The following is a 14,989-nucleotide window of genomic DNA, read 5'->3' on the forward strand; positions in this document are numbered from 1 at the left end:
TATCTCTACAGTTTGATAAGTAAAGCTTTCCTTGGTAAAAATGGCCTTTGAAATGATTAAGTCTAACAGATCATAGGTAGTTTATGCTAAAAGAAACTGCTCTGTGTGAATTATTAAACACAGCCAAGTACTCATGTGCAGATGAGCACAAAAACCCAGCACATGTATAGCGACTGGCCCAGCCTGAGCTGTTACCACATATGACGAATAATGAGATACAGAGAAGATTTAAGCCTGAATCGTCTTCTCAGAAATCCTGTTAAAGGCCACTTTTTAGAAACTGTGAGGTGAAATCCCCCCACTTTTTTGTCCAAAGCACCCCTCATATGGAGTTTACTACCTGCTCCCCAACCTCCTGCAGCATCCTGTATTTTTTCCCTGGACATCCTCACTAGCCAGATGTTCATTCAAAATGATAATGTCATCCCTTTGAAAGGACTCTGCTCAAAGAGATAGAACTCCCATGATGCCATGACAAACCCAGCTTGTGCAAAGGCAGTACTAATTTTAAAACTCAAGTGTTATGTCTGGTTTTTTTTTTTTTTTTATTAACCTCTCCTAGAACTCTTCTGTGCTGTCATACATAAATCAGAGAATTATGAAAGAACTAGTCAAAGTGGCTGTTTCCTTCTAAGGCTGTAATTTGGCTCCATGAATTATTAATTATTAGACCGGTATGGCATCAGCTCCTCAGAACTCAATATAAATGTAAAAGGCACACCTTATCAGTTAGAATCTAAGGAGCTGAAGTAATGTAATTCTTACCGTTTAGTGCTCTGTGGTATGTTACAGGGATGTGGAATATTCAACCCATGAAACTTTCTGAAATAAAATAGGAAGTAAAGAAGGTATCTCTTTTTTTTTTATTTTAGTTACTAGGTTTGAAATTCAGTATAAGGAAGCAGATGTGGATTGCTTCAAGGGTTTTGATTGTTGTGAAGGATGCAGTTGTTTCATAGATGCTGAAGCAAATAACAGGACATGTAAAAGACTGTGGTTGAAGAAAACTGTCTGAAAGTAAAGCTTTGGAACATCTTGCATCTTTGCTGCTGTTAGGAGGAAATAAATAATGCACCAAGGATTGAAGTTATGCTAAAGATAAGTTCAGTATTTGTTGAAAGCAGACATCCGATATAGTAAGTATGTTATTTTTCATATACGAATTATAGCTCTTCCAAGAAGCAAGAACTAAGAATATGTGGTCCTTTGGTTTTTGCTAGGATATTTAGCTTTAATACTTGATGAAGCTTGCCAGTCTTCTTTGGTTCTCTCTTAAATATATAATGCCATTTTATTTTAAAACCTTCTGCAGAAAAACATAGGAGCTTAAATTCTGTTCTTTTTTGCAAACACGAGATTAGTCTCATTTCATTTGCAGGATTTTTTTTTTAGCAATTTCTAAATATTTTAGAAGTTACCTCTACATATACACATATCTATCAAATTCAGACAACAATACTTAATCCATATGACAGATACCACATTGCTCAACATTATAATTTAAAGAAGGAAATTTCACTGAAGCTCTCATCTATCTAATGATTTTGAATTGGTGGTTTTATCAATATAAATTCTAATATGGTAGAAATCTATGTTGTGGTTAGCTATGCTAAAGTTAATGTGTTATGCTTCAGTAGCTTAGCCATTTCTAAGAGATTATTTTAGAAATAATTATTTTGCTAAATCTCTGCAAACTTTCATATTATTAATAGAAAATTCAGTAGCTTTATTACTTTGAGTTCTCTGCAGTGATCCTTTTGAGTTAAATTGAAACAGACTACTTTAAAAAAAATAATTCTGTGGGGTTGCATTTGGTGCAGGAAAAATAGATAGTAAATTCATTCTATAAAAAATGACTTAACTGTGAAAATGACCTGGGAGATAAAAATACCTAGATTATGCTCTGTTGCTTCTCTGTAGCAGTTTTAACAAATTGACAAGTTAAAATTTTGCTTGGATCCTATTTGACGTTCAAGTATTAAAAATAGAGATGCTTTTCTTTTTAGGCCAGAGAGGCTAAGTGTCACACATAGCAGCGCTTGAAAGATAAATGACAATGTATCAGAAACCATGAAAACTCTTATAATTTGAAGTATGCTTGAATGATAGCGTATATATCTAGAGAGTTTCCTGAAAGACAGAAATTATATCACATAATTATATGGCACATTAAAACAACAACAACAAAATGATGTTTCTCTTTTAGGGTGAAATAATTCATTTTCTATTTTAAATACATCATTTTATGTACGCAAAATTAGGGCCAAAAATGTATCAGAATAACAATTACATGCAATTGTTTCATTGTTAATATGCTACTGTTTTAGGCCCATTTACAATATTGGCCATGAACTATGATTAAAAATTTTGATAGTTTTCTGACTTTATTTTCTGTATGAGCAGTTGGCCCTTTATATTATCAGAAAGGGTTGGAAACTGTATAGATTTACTATAATGTGTTTACTGTAACACATAGGATTTTGCTATACAGAGTGTGCTTTGGTTCAATATTAAAGCAAACTTTTCTTTACAACTGATACATTTCCAAGATACACTCTCCATCCCATCTCTCTTGGCCACTGTATTACCAGAATTTGAGAGTTCCTTGAAACCCTTGGAAATAAGATTGGATCTGGACTTGGTCACAAATAGGGTTCATTCTCCTTGTACTTTTGCTAACCAAATTTGACCCCCTACCTTCAGTTTAACCAGAGGTTTGCATTATGCATTTGGATTTTCAATGGAACTGTAGAATATAGAGGTCAGGCTTTTTCATGGGTCAGTTTTTAGATGAATCTTAAGTTTTCAGTTATCCAGTGAAAGATGTTAAGTTTAAAATCGATAATAACTTAGCAACAGGACAGCAGTTTGGAGAAAAGCAATTCGCAGAGAGTATCCTTTGGCCCAACCCAGGCATTATTCTACTAAAGAGCTATTGAACTGGGGAAGAAAAACTATTCCTTTGGTTGGAGCCCCTGCTGTTCCTGCCCCTTATCTGTGTCAGTTTTTCTGGGATCACTTTCTGTTCTGATTTTCCCTGGCTCTGGGTTAGTCTGTGGGGTTGGTCTCTAGATTTCAGATCTCTGGCCCTATTCAGCCATGATAAGCATTTTAATATTGTTCACTTGCTAGACCCTGTCTGGTGCTGTCTTTAAGTTTAATTTTACTTATGTAAGTTTTGAGCCATTATAACTTTTGTGGCCACAGTTTCAAGACAGCTCTTATGTACTGGATGATTTTTTTTTTAAATAAGAGATGTCTTAGAATCCATTTATTATTTCAGCCTGGCATTTGAAAGAGCTGATTTTGAAAATAAGCTGTGCTGCTTTCTAGCAGTTAATAGTTATAAAAGTTCTCTGAGACTTTGTCTTTCCCTATTTGTAAATGAAGATATTACTAACTTATCTAATTTGATTATTGAGAAAATTGAATGAATCAATGCATATAAAATACTTAGTACTGCCTTGCATGTAGTAAATGCTCAATAAATTTATTACGGCATTCACGTATTGTACCAGCATGGTTTATGTTTTTCCAAATTCACTGCAATTAATTCTAGTTTAGAGTAATAAGGGATTTGGTCTGTTATATGGATTCTTAGTAGAGTAACCATGAATCTTATTTAAATGTATATTTATTTTTAATGAAGAGTAAAAACCCAATGGTTTCTGTCATTACCAACTCACCACATAATCATGCTGTGGTGGAAATCTACTTGTAAAAAGTAGCCTCCCATTTTTCTTCAAATAGAATCAATAAATGTGAGTGATTTCATTAGTTATGAAATACATCAAGGAGAAATGTAACAGCCTATATCTGGTAATATAATTTAATGTGGGCAGACAAACTGAGACTAATTATGGGGTTAGGTTTCCCAGGAAATATTTATATAATTAACTTCTACACTTCAAAAATCAGTCCTTCAAGGATTTCCAGATTCTGGGCCTTCAGTACAGTAGCACCTTCTCTCCTTCAAGACCTAACTTTTTCAGAGAAGTTTCTTATAAATACCACAATGAAGTATTTTTCTTACTTTAAACATTTCTATTGTGACAAAACCAGAAACTCGTTTGTATATTATTTTGAAATTTTCTCCTTTTTTTCGTAATATCCTTTTTTCCCCCCTGAACTTCATTACAGGGTTTTAGAATCACATGTTTACCACTGAATCTTCCCCTGCCACCTGATGTGTGTTTGTGTTTCTCTAGATAAGTAGATAAGTAATATAGCTCAACTTCTAACTGCTGCTTCAATAAGTTAAATAGATATAACATAGATTTAATAATAACTTGATGTTTCCAAAATAATAATAAAATATTAATATTTTCTACATGGCTGTATCTGTGCAATGGTACAAAAATCATGTCTATTACAAAAATTAAATATTTGGTAATATCTTGTGTCTCGAAGCAAAGAAACTATCTTTGTAATGAGTTTCATTCCAAGTTTTTCCACAACTACTTTGCAACTGTTTGAATTAAGCTGTATATAAGAGGATAAACACCCCATACTCTTGAACTTTACATTTCTTCTACTTCTTCTCCTTTTTTTTTTTTGTTTTTTGTTTTTAGAGAGAGAAAAAAAGAGTGGGAGGGAGGGAATCTTAAACTGGCTCCACACTCAGCGCCGAGCGCAATATGGGGCTCAATCCCAGGACCCTGCGATAAGGACCTGAGCCAAAATCAGGAGTTGAACACTCAACCAACTACACCACCTAGGTGCCCCTCCATCTTTGCAGTCCTAAGTTAAGATATATTCTCCGCTTGTCTCTTCCTCCACCATCTTAAAATTAACCCCTTTTGAGGAAGCATTATTAAAGTTCTCTTGTACAATTTTTACATGATAGGTGTGAGTGCATCAAGAAACTAGCACAGAACATAGCACAAGATAATCAATCATTTAATTTTAATTTTTGTGCCAGGTATGTATACCACATGTTACGATGAAAATGATCTGGCTGTTACCACTTTCATCAGTTTATATTTGGAATTAGTTTATTCTCCAAATTTTCCAAAATCGTGTTTTAAGAATTACTTCTTAGTTAGACTTTGGAGTGTCCGTTATTTGGATCTCTTGATATTAGATTAGAAGTAGACCTTGGGGATCATGTAGTTCATTACACAAATGGGGAGATAGTTATCAAAAGGCCTTGGAATGAAGGTCACAGAGCTTGTTAATGGTGGAGCCAGATACAGAGCTCAGGTCTTCTGACTTGTTGTTTAATGTCCTTTTTAGTGCAACATATTTCCTCAGAGATCAATAAACAGTTCCTTGCTGATATTCAGAAATTTCTCATATATTTGTGGATAATGGAGCATAGTGGTTATTTTGAGTATTACCCCAGAAGTTAAGATAACAAAAGGTAGTTTTTACTTGCATATGCTCTTGTGTGTAAATTATTTCACAACTTCCCACCTTTTTCCCCTCTAAAATAACAACAGGTTTCTGTTATTTCGGTTTTTCTAGTTTCCTCAAGTGGGATGAGGCATGGAGACAATCCAAGTAATTCAAGGGGAGGGAAGCAAATAAGAAAAAGAATGGTTTCATTTTTACTCACCTACCTACTGTGATGTTTTCTTCAGGGATTACAAATCCATTGCTTCTATAGTTAATAGTTTGCTCTTCAGATAAGCTGCAAACTTTGTAGAGGTTAAAACTTTCAACATACGAGTGTGGCTATTTGTTCACCACAGTGCGTTACCAGGTAAACTTTAACTAAAAGCCCAAGAGATTGAATGTTTTAATCCTACAGAAGCGGTTTTGTTCACCGGCAAAATAGTACCTGGATTTTGAGTATTTCTCAAGGGAGCGAGGCTGGGAATTTAAAATATGTTAGAGCTCCTCCAGGGGCAAAGAACATCTGCTGGACTGTAATCTAATAAAACAGAATTGGACAAAGATGAGGTCTCTGACATATGCTGTCCTGGAACTACACTTGAACAGCTCAAGCAGTTTTGCTTTGACAAACTGATTAAGACAACGGGCTTGTGGAAACTGCCTCACCAGGACAGCTGGACCCTACCTTCCAGTTCTGCCCCCCAGCCCCCTTGCAGTTGAATTTGATGGGACTTTACCTTGTCTCAAACATACAGTCTAAGGGCCGAGCTCCCTTATCATTTCTGTTTGCTAGATTCTCCCATCTGAGTTTAGGGATAAATATGAGGAATTGAGCCAAATGGAAATTGACTGAATGACATAGTGAAGGGGAATGTGGATTCAAACTTCAAAGGTTCAGATTCAGGCTTTTCCTCCTCCATCTCATTGATTTTAAGCAAGACTTTCAAACTCTCTTACCTCTATCTACTGTTTTCTTGTAAAATGCAGCAACAACAGTTCCCACCTTCTTTATGGTTTGAGGGATTTTTTTAAAAGAATTAAATGTCCTCAGAGTATTTGAAAGTTCATAGCCTTTGCAGGTTAATGGCAGTTGCAGTAGTTCCCTGTGTATCTTATTTCATGAATGGAGGAGGGCCATAGTTTGCTTGGGCTGCCATCACAAAATAACACAAACTAGGTGGTTTAAACAACTGTAATTTATTGTCTGACACGTCTGAGGGCTAGATATCTGAGATCAAGGTTTCTACAGGGTTAGTTCCTTCTGAGAGATGTGGACAGTCTGCTTTGGGCCTTTTTCCTGGCTTCTGGTGGTTTGCCGTCGTGGTTTTATGTTCTTTGGCATATAGAAGTGTCACCCTCCTCTTTGCCTACATTTCCATATGGTATATCCCCTGGGTGTATGTGTGTATGTCCAGTATGCCCATTTTAAAAACACACTAGTCACATTGGATCAGGGGCCCATTCTGCTCTAGTATAAAGTCACTTTAACTCATTAGGTCACATTTTGAGGTACTGGCAATGAGGACTTCAACATAGGAACTTGGCGGAGAGGGAGAGATACCTCAACCCTTAATAAGCAACATAGGAATTTTTTTTTTAATTTTCTTACTTACTATCCTTTTCACTGATAGAAAGATTTCAGATTGGCATAATGGTAGTCTGAGTCCTTCCATTCCTTCCTTCCTGCTTTCTTTAGAAGTCACAAACCACCTCCGAACACATTCAGTTTATAATTTCAAAGTTGGAGAATATGCAAAGAGATCAGCGTTAAAATGAATGTTTGTAAATCAGCCTTAAAATATTAAAAGTCTAGGCTAATCTGACTGACAGCAACTATTTAGGTCAGTTTCTGAAAATCAGTAATGTACCCAAACCTCATGAGTTTTTGTACTTTCCATTTTCAAAAACTTACATTTACGTTATCTCACTTAAACCCACATAGCTTCTGTTTACACCCATATTAAAGATGTGGAGATTAAAGTTTGGAGGTGATGGAATGCCTAAGTTCACTTGGCTAATGACTGGGTTATATACAGCTTGGATTACATTTTATGAGAGATTACAAATCTAAGTCTTGAGTTCTTTTACTCTCTTTAGAAAATGGGTGTAGATAGGTTTGTGACCCATATAGGTCTCAAATAAAGACAAATGAAATTATAGAGTGGATCCTGTAAGTGCGAATTGTTCACATAATACTATCTCAGTTTTTTAAAATTTTCTCACATCACATGTTTCTGTCTCATGTTATCTATCACCAGTTGTCATTATGTCCGGGGCACTATGGCTCACATAGATTATGAAAAGAAATATTTCCTTTTTCTAAATCATTTTTCTTGTGTAGAAACCTCATGTGTTTGTTTTTATTGGTGCTGTAACAAATGATCACAAATGTAGTAACTTACAGGGCGCCTGGGTAGCTCAGTCGGTTAAGTGTCTGATTTTGGCTCAGGTCATGATCTTACCATTCATGGGTTTGAGCCCCATGTCAGGCTCTGTGCTGACAGCTCAGAGCCTGGAACCTGTTTCGGATTCTGTGTCTCCCTCTCTGCCCCTCTCCCGCTCCTGCTCTGTCTTTCTTTCTCTCAGGAAAATAAATAAACATTAAAAAAAATATATTTAAAAACAAATGTAATGACTTAAAACAGTACCCATGTTTTAGCTAACAATTTTCATGGGTCGGGAATGTGAGTATAGCATAGATCTCTGCTAAAATTGTCACAAGGCTGAAAGCAAGGGTTCAGCAAGCTTCCTTCCTCTGTATCTTCTTTCCTCCTTTCTCTCTTCCTCCCTTCCTGTCTTTCCTTCCTTCCTAAGCTGTAGGGGAAAATCTGTTTCCAGGATTGTTTAAGATGCTGACAGAATTCAGTTCCATGTGATTTTAGGATTGGGATCTCTGTTTCCTTGCTGGCTGTTGTCTGGAGTCATTCTTAGCTCTTGAAGTCTTCTTATATACCATAGCTCATGATCCTGTTCAAAGCCAAAAATGATGGGTCAGGTTTTTTTCACACCTCTCTCTGCCCTTGCCTTCTGCCTCATTTCTCTGATGGACTCTTCTACTTTCCTCTTTTGCTTTTAAAGACTGGTGTGATTACTATTGGCCCAGTAATCATCCACAGTAATTTCTCTATTTTGAAGTTAGTTGATAAATAATCTTCATTCTGTCTGCAAAGTACATTCATAACAGGACCTAGCTTCATGTTTGATGGAATAATCAGGGAATGGGAATCTTAAAGGGACATATTTAGAATTCTGCCTTCATATCCTGGTAAATGTTTTTTTTTTTTGTATTAAGCATTTTTCATATTGGACATCAATATGCTCTCAAAATCATGTATTTGAGAATTTACAAAATACCTTCACGTTTCTTACCTTGCATTGTTTTCATGATATCTCTTGGGGCCGGAGATAATCAACCCATTTCACAGTTACAGAAACAAAGGCACTGGGCTTAAAAGTTTTTCTCAGATGTACTAGACTTGTAATTTAAAGCATATTGGAGTTCCTGGCCGTGTAAGGAACATCTGCTAGTCCTTAACCTGATTAAAGAGAAGGAGGCCTTTATTTTACTCTTCCTGTTTTAATTATTTATATAATTGACTTATTATTTCTTTATCCCTTCCTGACTTGTGAATCCTCACAGATTACAAACCGGATCCAGAATAGGTGAGGAGATTGTTTAGGAGGGTAAAAATGCTTGGATTAAATACCGGGCTCTTTGGGAGTATAATACATATATTTCCAAGCTTTCTTTACTTGAGAGGACTTAGAAGCAATAATACTGCAGTAGCAATGGGCATGCCTAGCCTAGATCTTGGTATTTAAATGCCATTGTCCAAGGAATCCTTGGAGAAGTGGCTGATGCCAGGGCTGTAGCAGAAAAAGTGCAGATGAGCTTGGAGCAGCTTTGGCACCAAAGAAGTAAGGAAGTACTTAAAAGGATGGGGTCATGTCAGCACACAGGCACAAACATAGAAGAGCTCCCAAGGTCAAAGCTAAAAAACTAGAGCAACCCAATAAACTGGTATAATAGTGAATTGTAGCCCATAGAATCAACTAAATATCCAGGAGCCAATACTGAGATACATCAATAAATAGGTAGGAGAAAATATGCAGGTATTTCTCATGGAGGAATTCAATTGTATAAGGAATAAAGAAGATGGATCATCATCATTAGGAAACCATGGGATTAATTGTCATAGGCAAGGCCAACTGATGGATTCTAAAACTGGTGGATAAAAGTTTGAGGAAAAACAAACTTTTCTTACTCCCAAAGGATGCCTCACCCCAAGTATTTATTCTTTATAAAAAGGACAGTTAGAGCTTTACAGTAGAAAAACTTGGGAGACACTATCTGAATGAGGTGGTCATGGTTACATCACTCATGCTGGGACACAGGGACCGTTATGTATCCTGACATGATACTCTGAAGGGCACATCACTTTTATTCTTGAGAAAAATATATAGCCACAATCTAATCAGGAGAAGATATCAGGCACTGTATAAAATTACTCAAGGGACAGTGTACAAAATTGTTTACTAGTACAGGGGCGCCTGGGTGGCGCAGTCAGTTAAGCGTCCGACTTCAGCCAGGGTCACGATCTCGCGGTCCGTGAGTTCGAGCCCCGCTTCAGGCTCTGGGCTGATGGCTCAGAGCCTGGAACCTGTTTCTGATTCTGTGTCTCCCTCTCTCTCTGCCCCTCCCCCGTTCATGCTCTGTCTCTCTCTGTCCCAAAAAAATAAATGTTGAAAAAAAAATTAAAAAAAAAAAACAACAAAATTGTTTACTAGTACTTTTCATTATATTGTGTCATGGAACAGGAAAAGGACATTGGGAAAATACTGGTAAAATCTGAATAAATTTTGAAGCTTGTTTCTTGTTTTGATATTCCCATTATATTTACATAGTTGACCCAGAGAAGGCTGGATGAAGAATACTTGGGAGTTCTCTGTACTATTTTTGCCATTTTTAGTCTAAAATAATTTTTTGTGAAATCTGATTCTTCTGCTGACTAGCTTTCTAATAACATTGCACACTTGGATAACCTCTTTAAGCTTCAATTTACATATCCTTAAAGTAGGCCTAACAACACAGAGACTGTTAGAGACACAGCATATGAAATATAACTTATATACCATAATCATTAAAAGCAGTGGCTTCAAACTCATACAGATGTGGTATAAGTACTGATTCTCCCATTTAAGACTGTGTGACCAAGTAAAACTTAACTGTTTATTAAACCTCAGTTTCTTTATTTTTAGTACTTACAGACTTATTGTGAGTTTTGAATATGATACAGCAAGTAAGCATTTATCAGAGTGTTTAACATATTGCTAATATTATTATATATTATTTTATAATAATATACTATTAACTAGTCATTTATATATTATATAATATTGCCACTTACATATTTATGTTTAAAATTCTCTTTAATTAGATTTTAATTATTGTGTGTTGACTCAAGCATCTTTTTGAAAATGTGGTAAAATATATATAACATATAATTTGCTGTTTTAATAATTTTCAAGTGTACAATTGAATGTCATTAGTTACGTTCCCAATATTGTACCACCATCACCACTATTTCCAAAGTTTTTCCTCACCTCCATAGGGAATCATTAAGGAATAACATTCCATTACTCCCACCCTGACCTCCAGATAATGTCTGATCTATTTTCTGTCTCAGTGAATCAGCCTATTCTGTGTATTTCATATAAGTAGAATCATATAATATTTGTCTTTTTGTGTCTATTCAGCATAGCTTTTAATTGGATTTCAATTCAGTAACTATTGCTCTAAACAATATTTTCTATACTTGTATGATTTGGATGATCAGGAAAATATTTTGTTAATGTGTTGTTCCACAGGTTTTTGTTCATTTGCTTTTTTTTAGTGTTTAATTTATTTAGTATTTTGAGAGAGAAGGAGGGAGGGAGCACAATTTGGAGAGCGGCAGAGAGAGAGAGAGAGGAAGAGATCTAGCATCCCAAGCAGGCTCTACACTGTCAGAGCAAAGCCTGATGTGGGGCTTGAACTCACAAATGTGGAAACATGACCTGAGCTGAAGTCAGACACTTAAAAGACTGAGCCCCCAGGTGCCAGTTGGTCATTTGCTTTTTAAATCTAATTTAATAAACAAAGATTCTACCAAGACATTATATGTGAAAAAGTTCATCATAATGTTATTAAATGTAGCAAAATGAATTAAAACCAGAAGGGATTATAAGAAAATACTGCCTAATGATTTCTTGAAAGTAAGATAACGGGTAAATTTTATTTTTCTGTTTTAATTCATGTATTTGTTATTTTGAACATGTATTATTTTCCCAAAAGAAATATATAAATATAAGAACAAATTTATTTGATCACCTGATCAGAACTGCTATATGTACTTAATTGTATAGCTAATATCTGAGCTAAAATGTTCAAACTACCTCCTAGAGTATTATTAGTCGTAATTTACTTGTGAATCAGCAAATAGATGTATATATGATTATACTAGGAGGTAAACCAAGAATGAGAAAAAAAAATTGAATCTGGTGCTCTGGATTCTAGGACCTCATGTTAGTTTTTTGTTTTTGTTTGCATAAAGCAGATACTAAAAGTCAAGCATCTGAAGTGTTCACTTCATGTGTTTGGTTCATGTGTTAGTATTTGAACCTGGTGGTTATAGATCCGCGTGATTAATCATGTAGCAGGTACATTTGCATGAAGAGAGAAGGCCCATGAAAAAGGAAGTTACTTTTAATTATAACATGTTTAGCTCAAAACAAAGAGGAATAAATTTTGAGATTAATCAGTTGTCAAACAGCTTCTGAAAAATAATATATATCTAAAGAATCATGTTGATATTTGACATATTTTAGGGTTTCTTTTTTTTTCCTTTGTAAATCCATTTTACACACCACTTGATCTGTGGATCAACCAAGATCTGCTAACTTCTGAAAATAACTGCCGTAAATCTATCTCACTACATGGAAGAATGTCTTAAAACAGAGAAAAATCATAAAACAAATACAGAGAATACTGGAGTGAGAGTTTGGTGGTATGTCTGTATTTTAGTAATTTGAGCCTCGTGCCTCATTTGACCACATTTGTTGGACTTGCTTCTTCATCTGTCATGGTATGATACCCCTCTTTTGATCATGAAAAGGTAAAAATAGTGTGATATGTAAAAATTGATACTCTAAATAAGTCAAAATGTCAAATTTTGATGTCTGGTGGGTAACAAAAGCAATTATAAAAAGTTGTCCTTATCTCTACAAGGGAGATTCTAAAAAGAACAAGTATTTTATTTATTAATTTTATTTTATTTTATTATTTTGTTTTATTTTATTTTTATTTTTTAAGTTTATTTATTCTGAGAGAGAGGTGAGTGGGGAAGGGACAGAGAGAGAGAGAAGGATAGAAAGAATCCCAAGCAGTCTCTGCACTGACAGTGTGAAACCTGATGCGGGGCCCAAACCCAGGAACCTGTGTGACCATGATCTGAGCCTAGACCAATAGTTGGACACTTAAATGACTGAGCCACCCAGATGTCCCATAAAAAGAAGTATTTTAAAAACCAGTATATTGAGGGGCGCCTGGGTGGCTCAGTCGGTTGAGCGTCCGACTTCAGCTCAGGTCACGATCTCACAGTTCATGAGTTCGAGCCCCACATTGGGCTCTGGGCTGATGGCTCAGAGCCTGGAGCCTGCTTCCGATTCTGTGTCTCCCTCTCTCTCTGACCCTCCCCCATTCATGCTCTGCCTCTCTCTGTCTCAAAAATAAACAAACATTAAAAAAAAATTAAAAACTAGTATATTGAATGGTTAATCACTGTAAGTGATAAATCTTCATGAAATAATCCATATGTGATATGTCTAAATTATTGACTACCACACCACGAATAATATATGTGTGTATTTTATATATTCCATGTATGTATGTGTCTGTATACTTCTTTTTTTTAAAAAAACTTTTTAATTTTTTTTTTCAACGTTTATTTATTTTTGGGACAGAGAGAGACAGAGCATGAACGGGGGAGGGGCAGAGAGAGAGGGAGACACAGAATCGGAAACAGGCTCCAGGCTCTGAGACATCAGTCCAGAGCCCGACGCGGGGCTCGAACTCCCGGACCGCGAGATCGTGACCTGGCTGAAGTCGGACGCTTAACCGACTGCGCCACCCAGGCGCCCCTGTATCTGTATACTTCTACATACATAGGAAACATTTCTGATACATTTCTTTAAAATTACTTCATTTCTCAGCAGCGTGATAGCTCAAAAGGATTCGGATGAGCATTTTATAAAAAATACTGTTTTGGTAATAAAATACTTGAAACCAAGCAGCATTTATTTTTTGCCTTATTTTCATTTTGATCATAAGTAACTGTCTTATTTAAATAGTATATCACCAAATAAATATTTTCTGTACAACCTATGAGGGAGTTTGGAGTAGGGCATTGTTGTACTGATATCCTTAGAGCTACATATCCCTTGAGACCAATTACAAAGGTTCACAAGGTTGTTTTTATTTTGCTTTCTCTTGATGCCTTTTTAATGAGGCCTCCCAGTAAACAGCAAGCATGATACTTTCTTGCTGGAGACCTGTCTGCCGCCTTCAACCATTTATTACTAATACATCTGGGAAATGATTTATAAATTAAATATTAGGAAAATGTACTTTAGGAAAAAAAAGTAGTAAGAGGTATAATTTATAATTCTCATTTAGGGAAAGTCATGCCAGCAATTTGCTAATGGAAGGACACCGAGAGTCACTCTTGGAAACATGGTTGTGGTTTATATAATAAATAGAGGTTGTAGATGAAGGGAATCTTCAGTGTATATATTTGGGCATATGGTTCACTTCAGTAAATTGTTAAGACACAAGTTCCCAATTTTTCTCAGAATGACACACTGGGAAAGTAAGAAAGAATAAAGAACAAAAGACAAAAATACTATGTTGATTAACAGCAAGTGAAAATAGCTTCATCATAGTATCGAATGTGATAATGTCACTGTCATCTCAGTTTGAATTAGAAGAGATTTTAGAGGCAATTTTAGAACAGTCCTTTCATTGTATAGATGGGGAGACTGAGACCATGCCTGTTTATAACTTACTGAAGATTTCATAATGTTAAACACTAAGCTTTGAACGTTATTTTCAAGACTTACTTTGTAATTTATTTTTGCACATACATGGTAGATTTTGTATCATAGAAAACTGCTCTTCAGCTAATCAGTCAGATTAGATCTTTGCATTATGAGAATATCTTTCACATCTCTATCATTAAAAGCAAATGAACTGTACCTGTGTTTACACACCTAAAATTTAAGGGGAGCAAAATTATAGCTTTGGGTTCATCTTCTCAAATCTTATGAATTTCAGGGAATTAAGGCACACTACTCATCTTGTAGATTTTATTTAACAAAAACTTTTTTTCCCTTTTTTTAAAGTTCTGAAAATGTCCAAGTGTTTTTTCATTCCTGCTTTAAAGGTTGCATATAATAATTTTAAATATATATAAAAGAATTCATAACTATGGACTCATAACTTTGTGGTCAACATTTATTTTCAGATCCCATTTCAATCTCTTTTATTTCATTTCTGCAAGAATATTTTGGCTGCATATCAATATGAATTTCAAAGACATAAACATGTTTCATGAAA

General features: G+C 35.4%; 1 protein-coding gene across 5 annotated transcripts in view; it reads left to right on the forward strand.

Moving 5' to 3' along the window:
- The window catches only part of CNTN4 (contactin 4), an 899,609-nt gene that overhangs the window by 285,726 nt on the left and 598,894 nt on the right, over nucleotides 1–14,989 (forward strand). The window lies entirely within an intron of this gene.

The sequence above is a fragment of the Felis catus genome, chromosome A2 (assembly GCF_018350175.1).
Source record: "Felis catus isolate Fca126 chromosome A2, F.catus_Fca126_mat1.0, whole genome shotgun sequence".
Lineage (NCBI taxonomy): Eukaryota > Metazoa > Chordata > Mammalia > Carnivora > Felidae > Felis > Felis catus.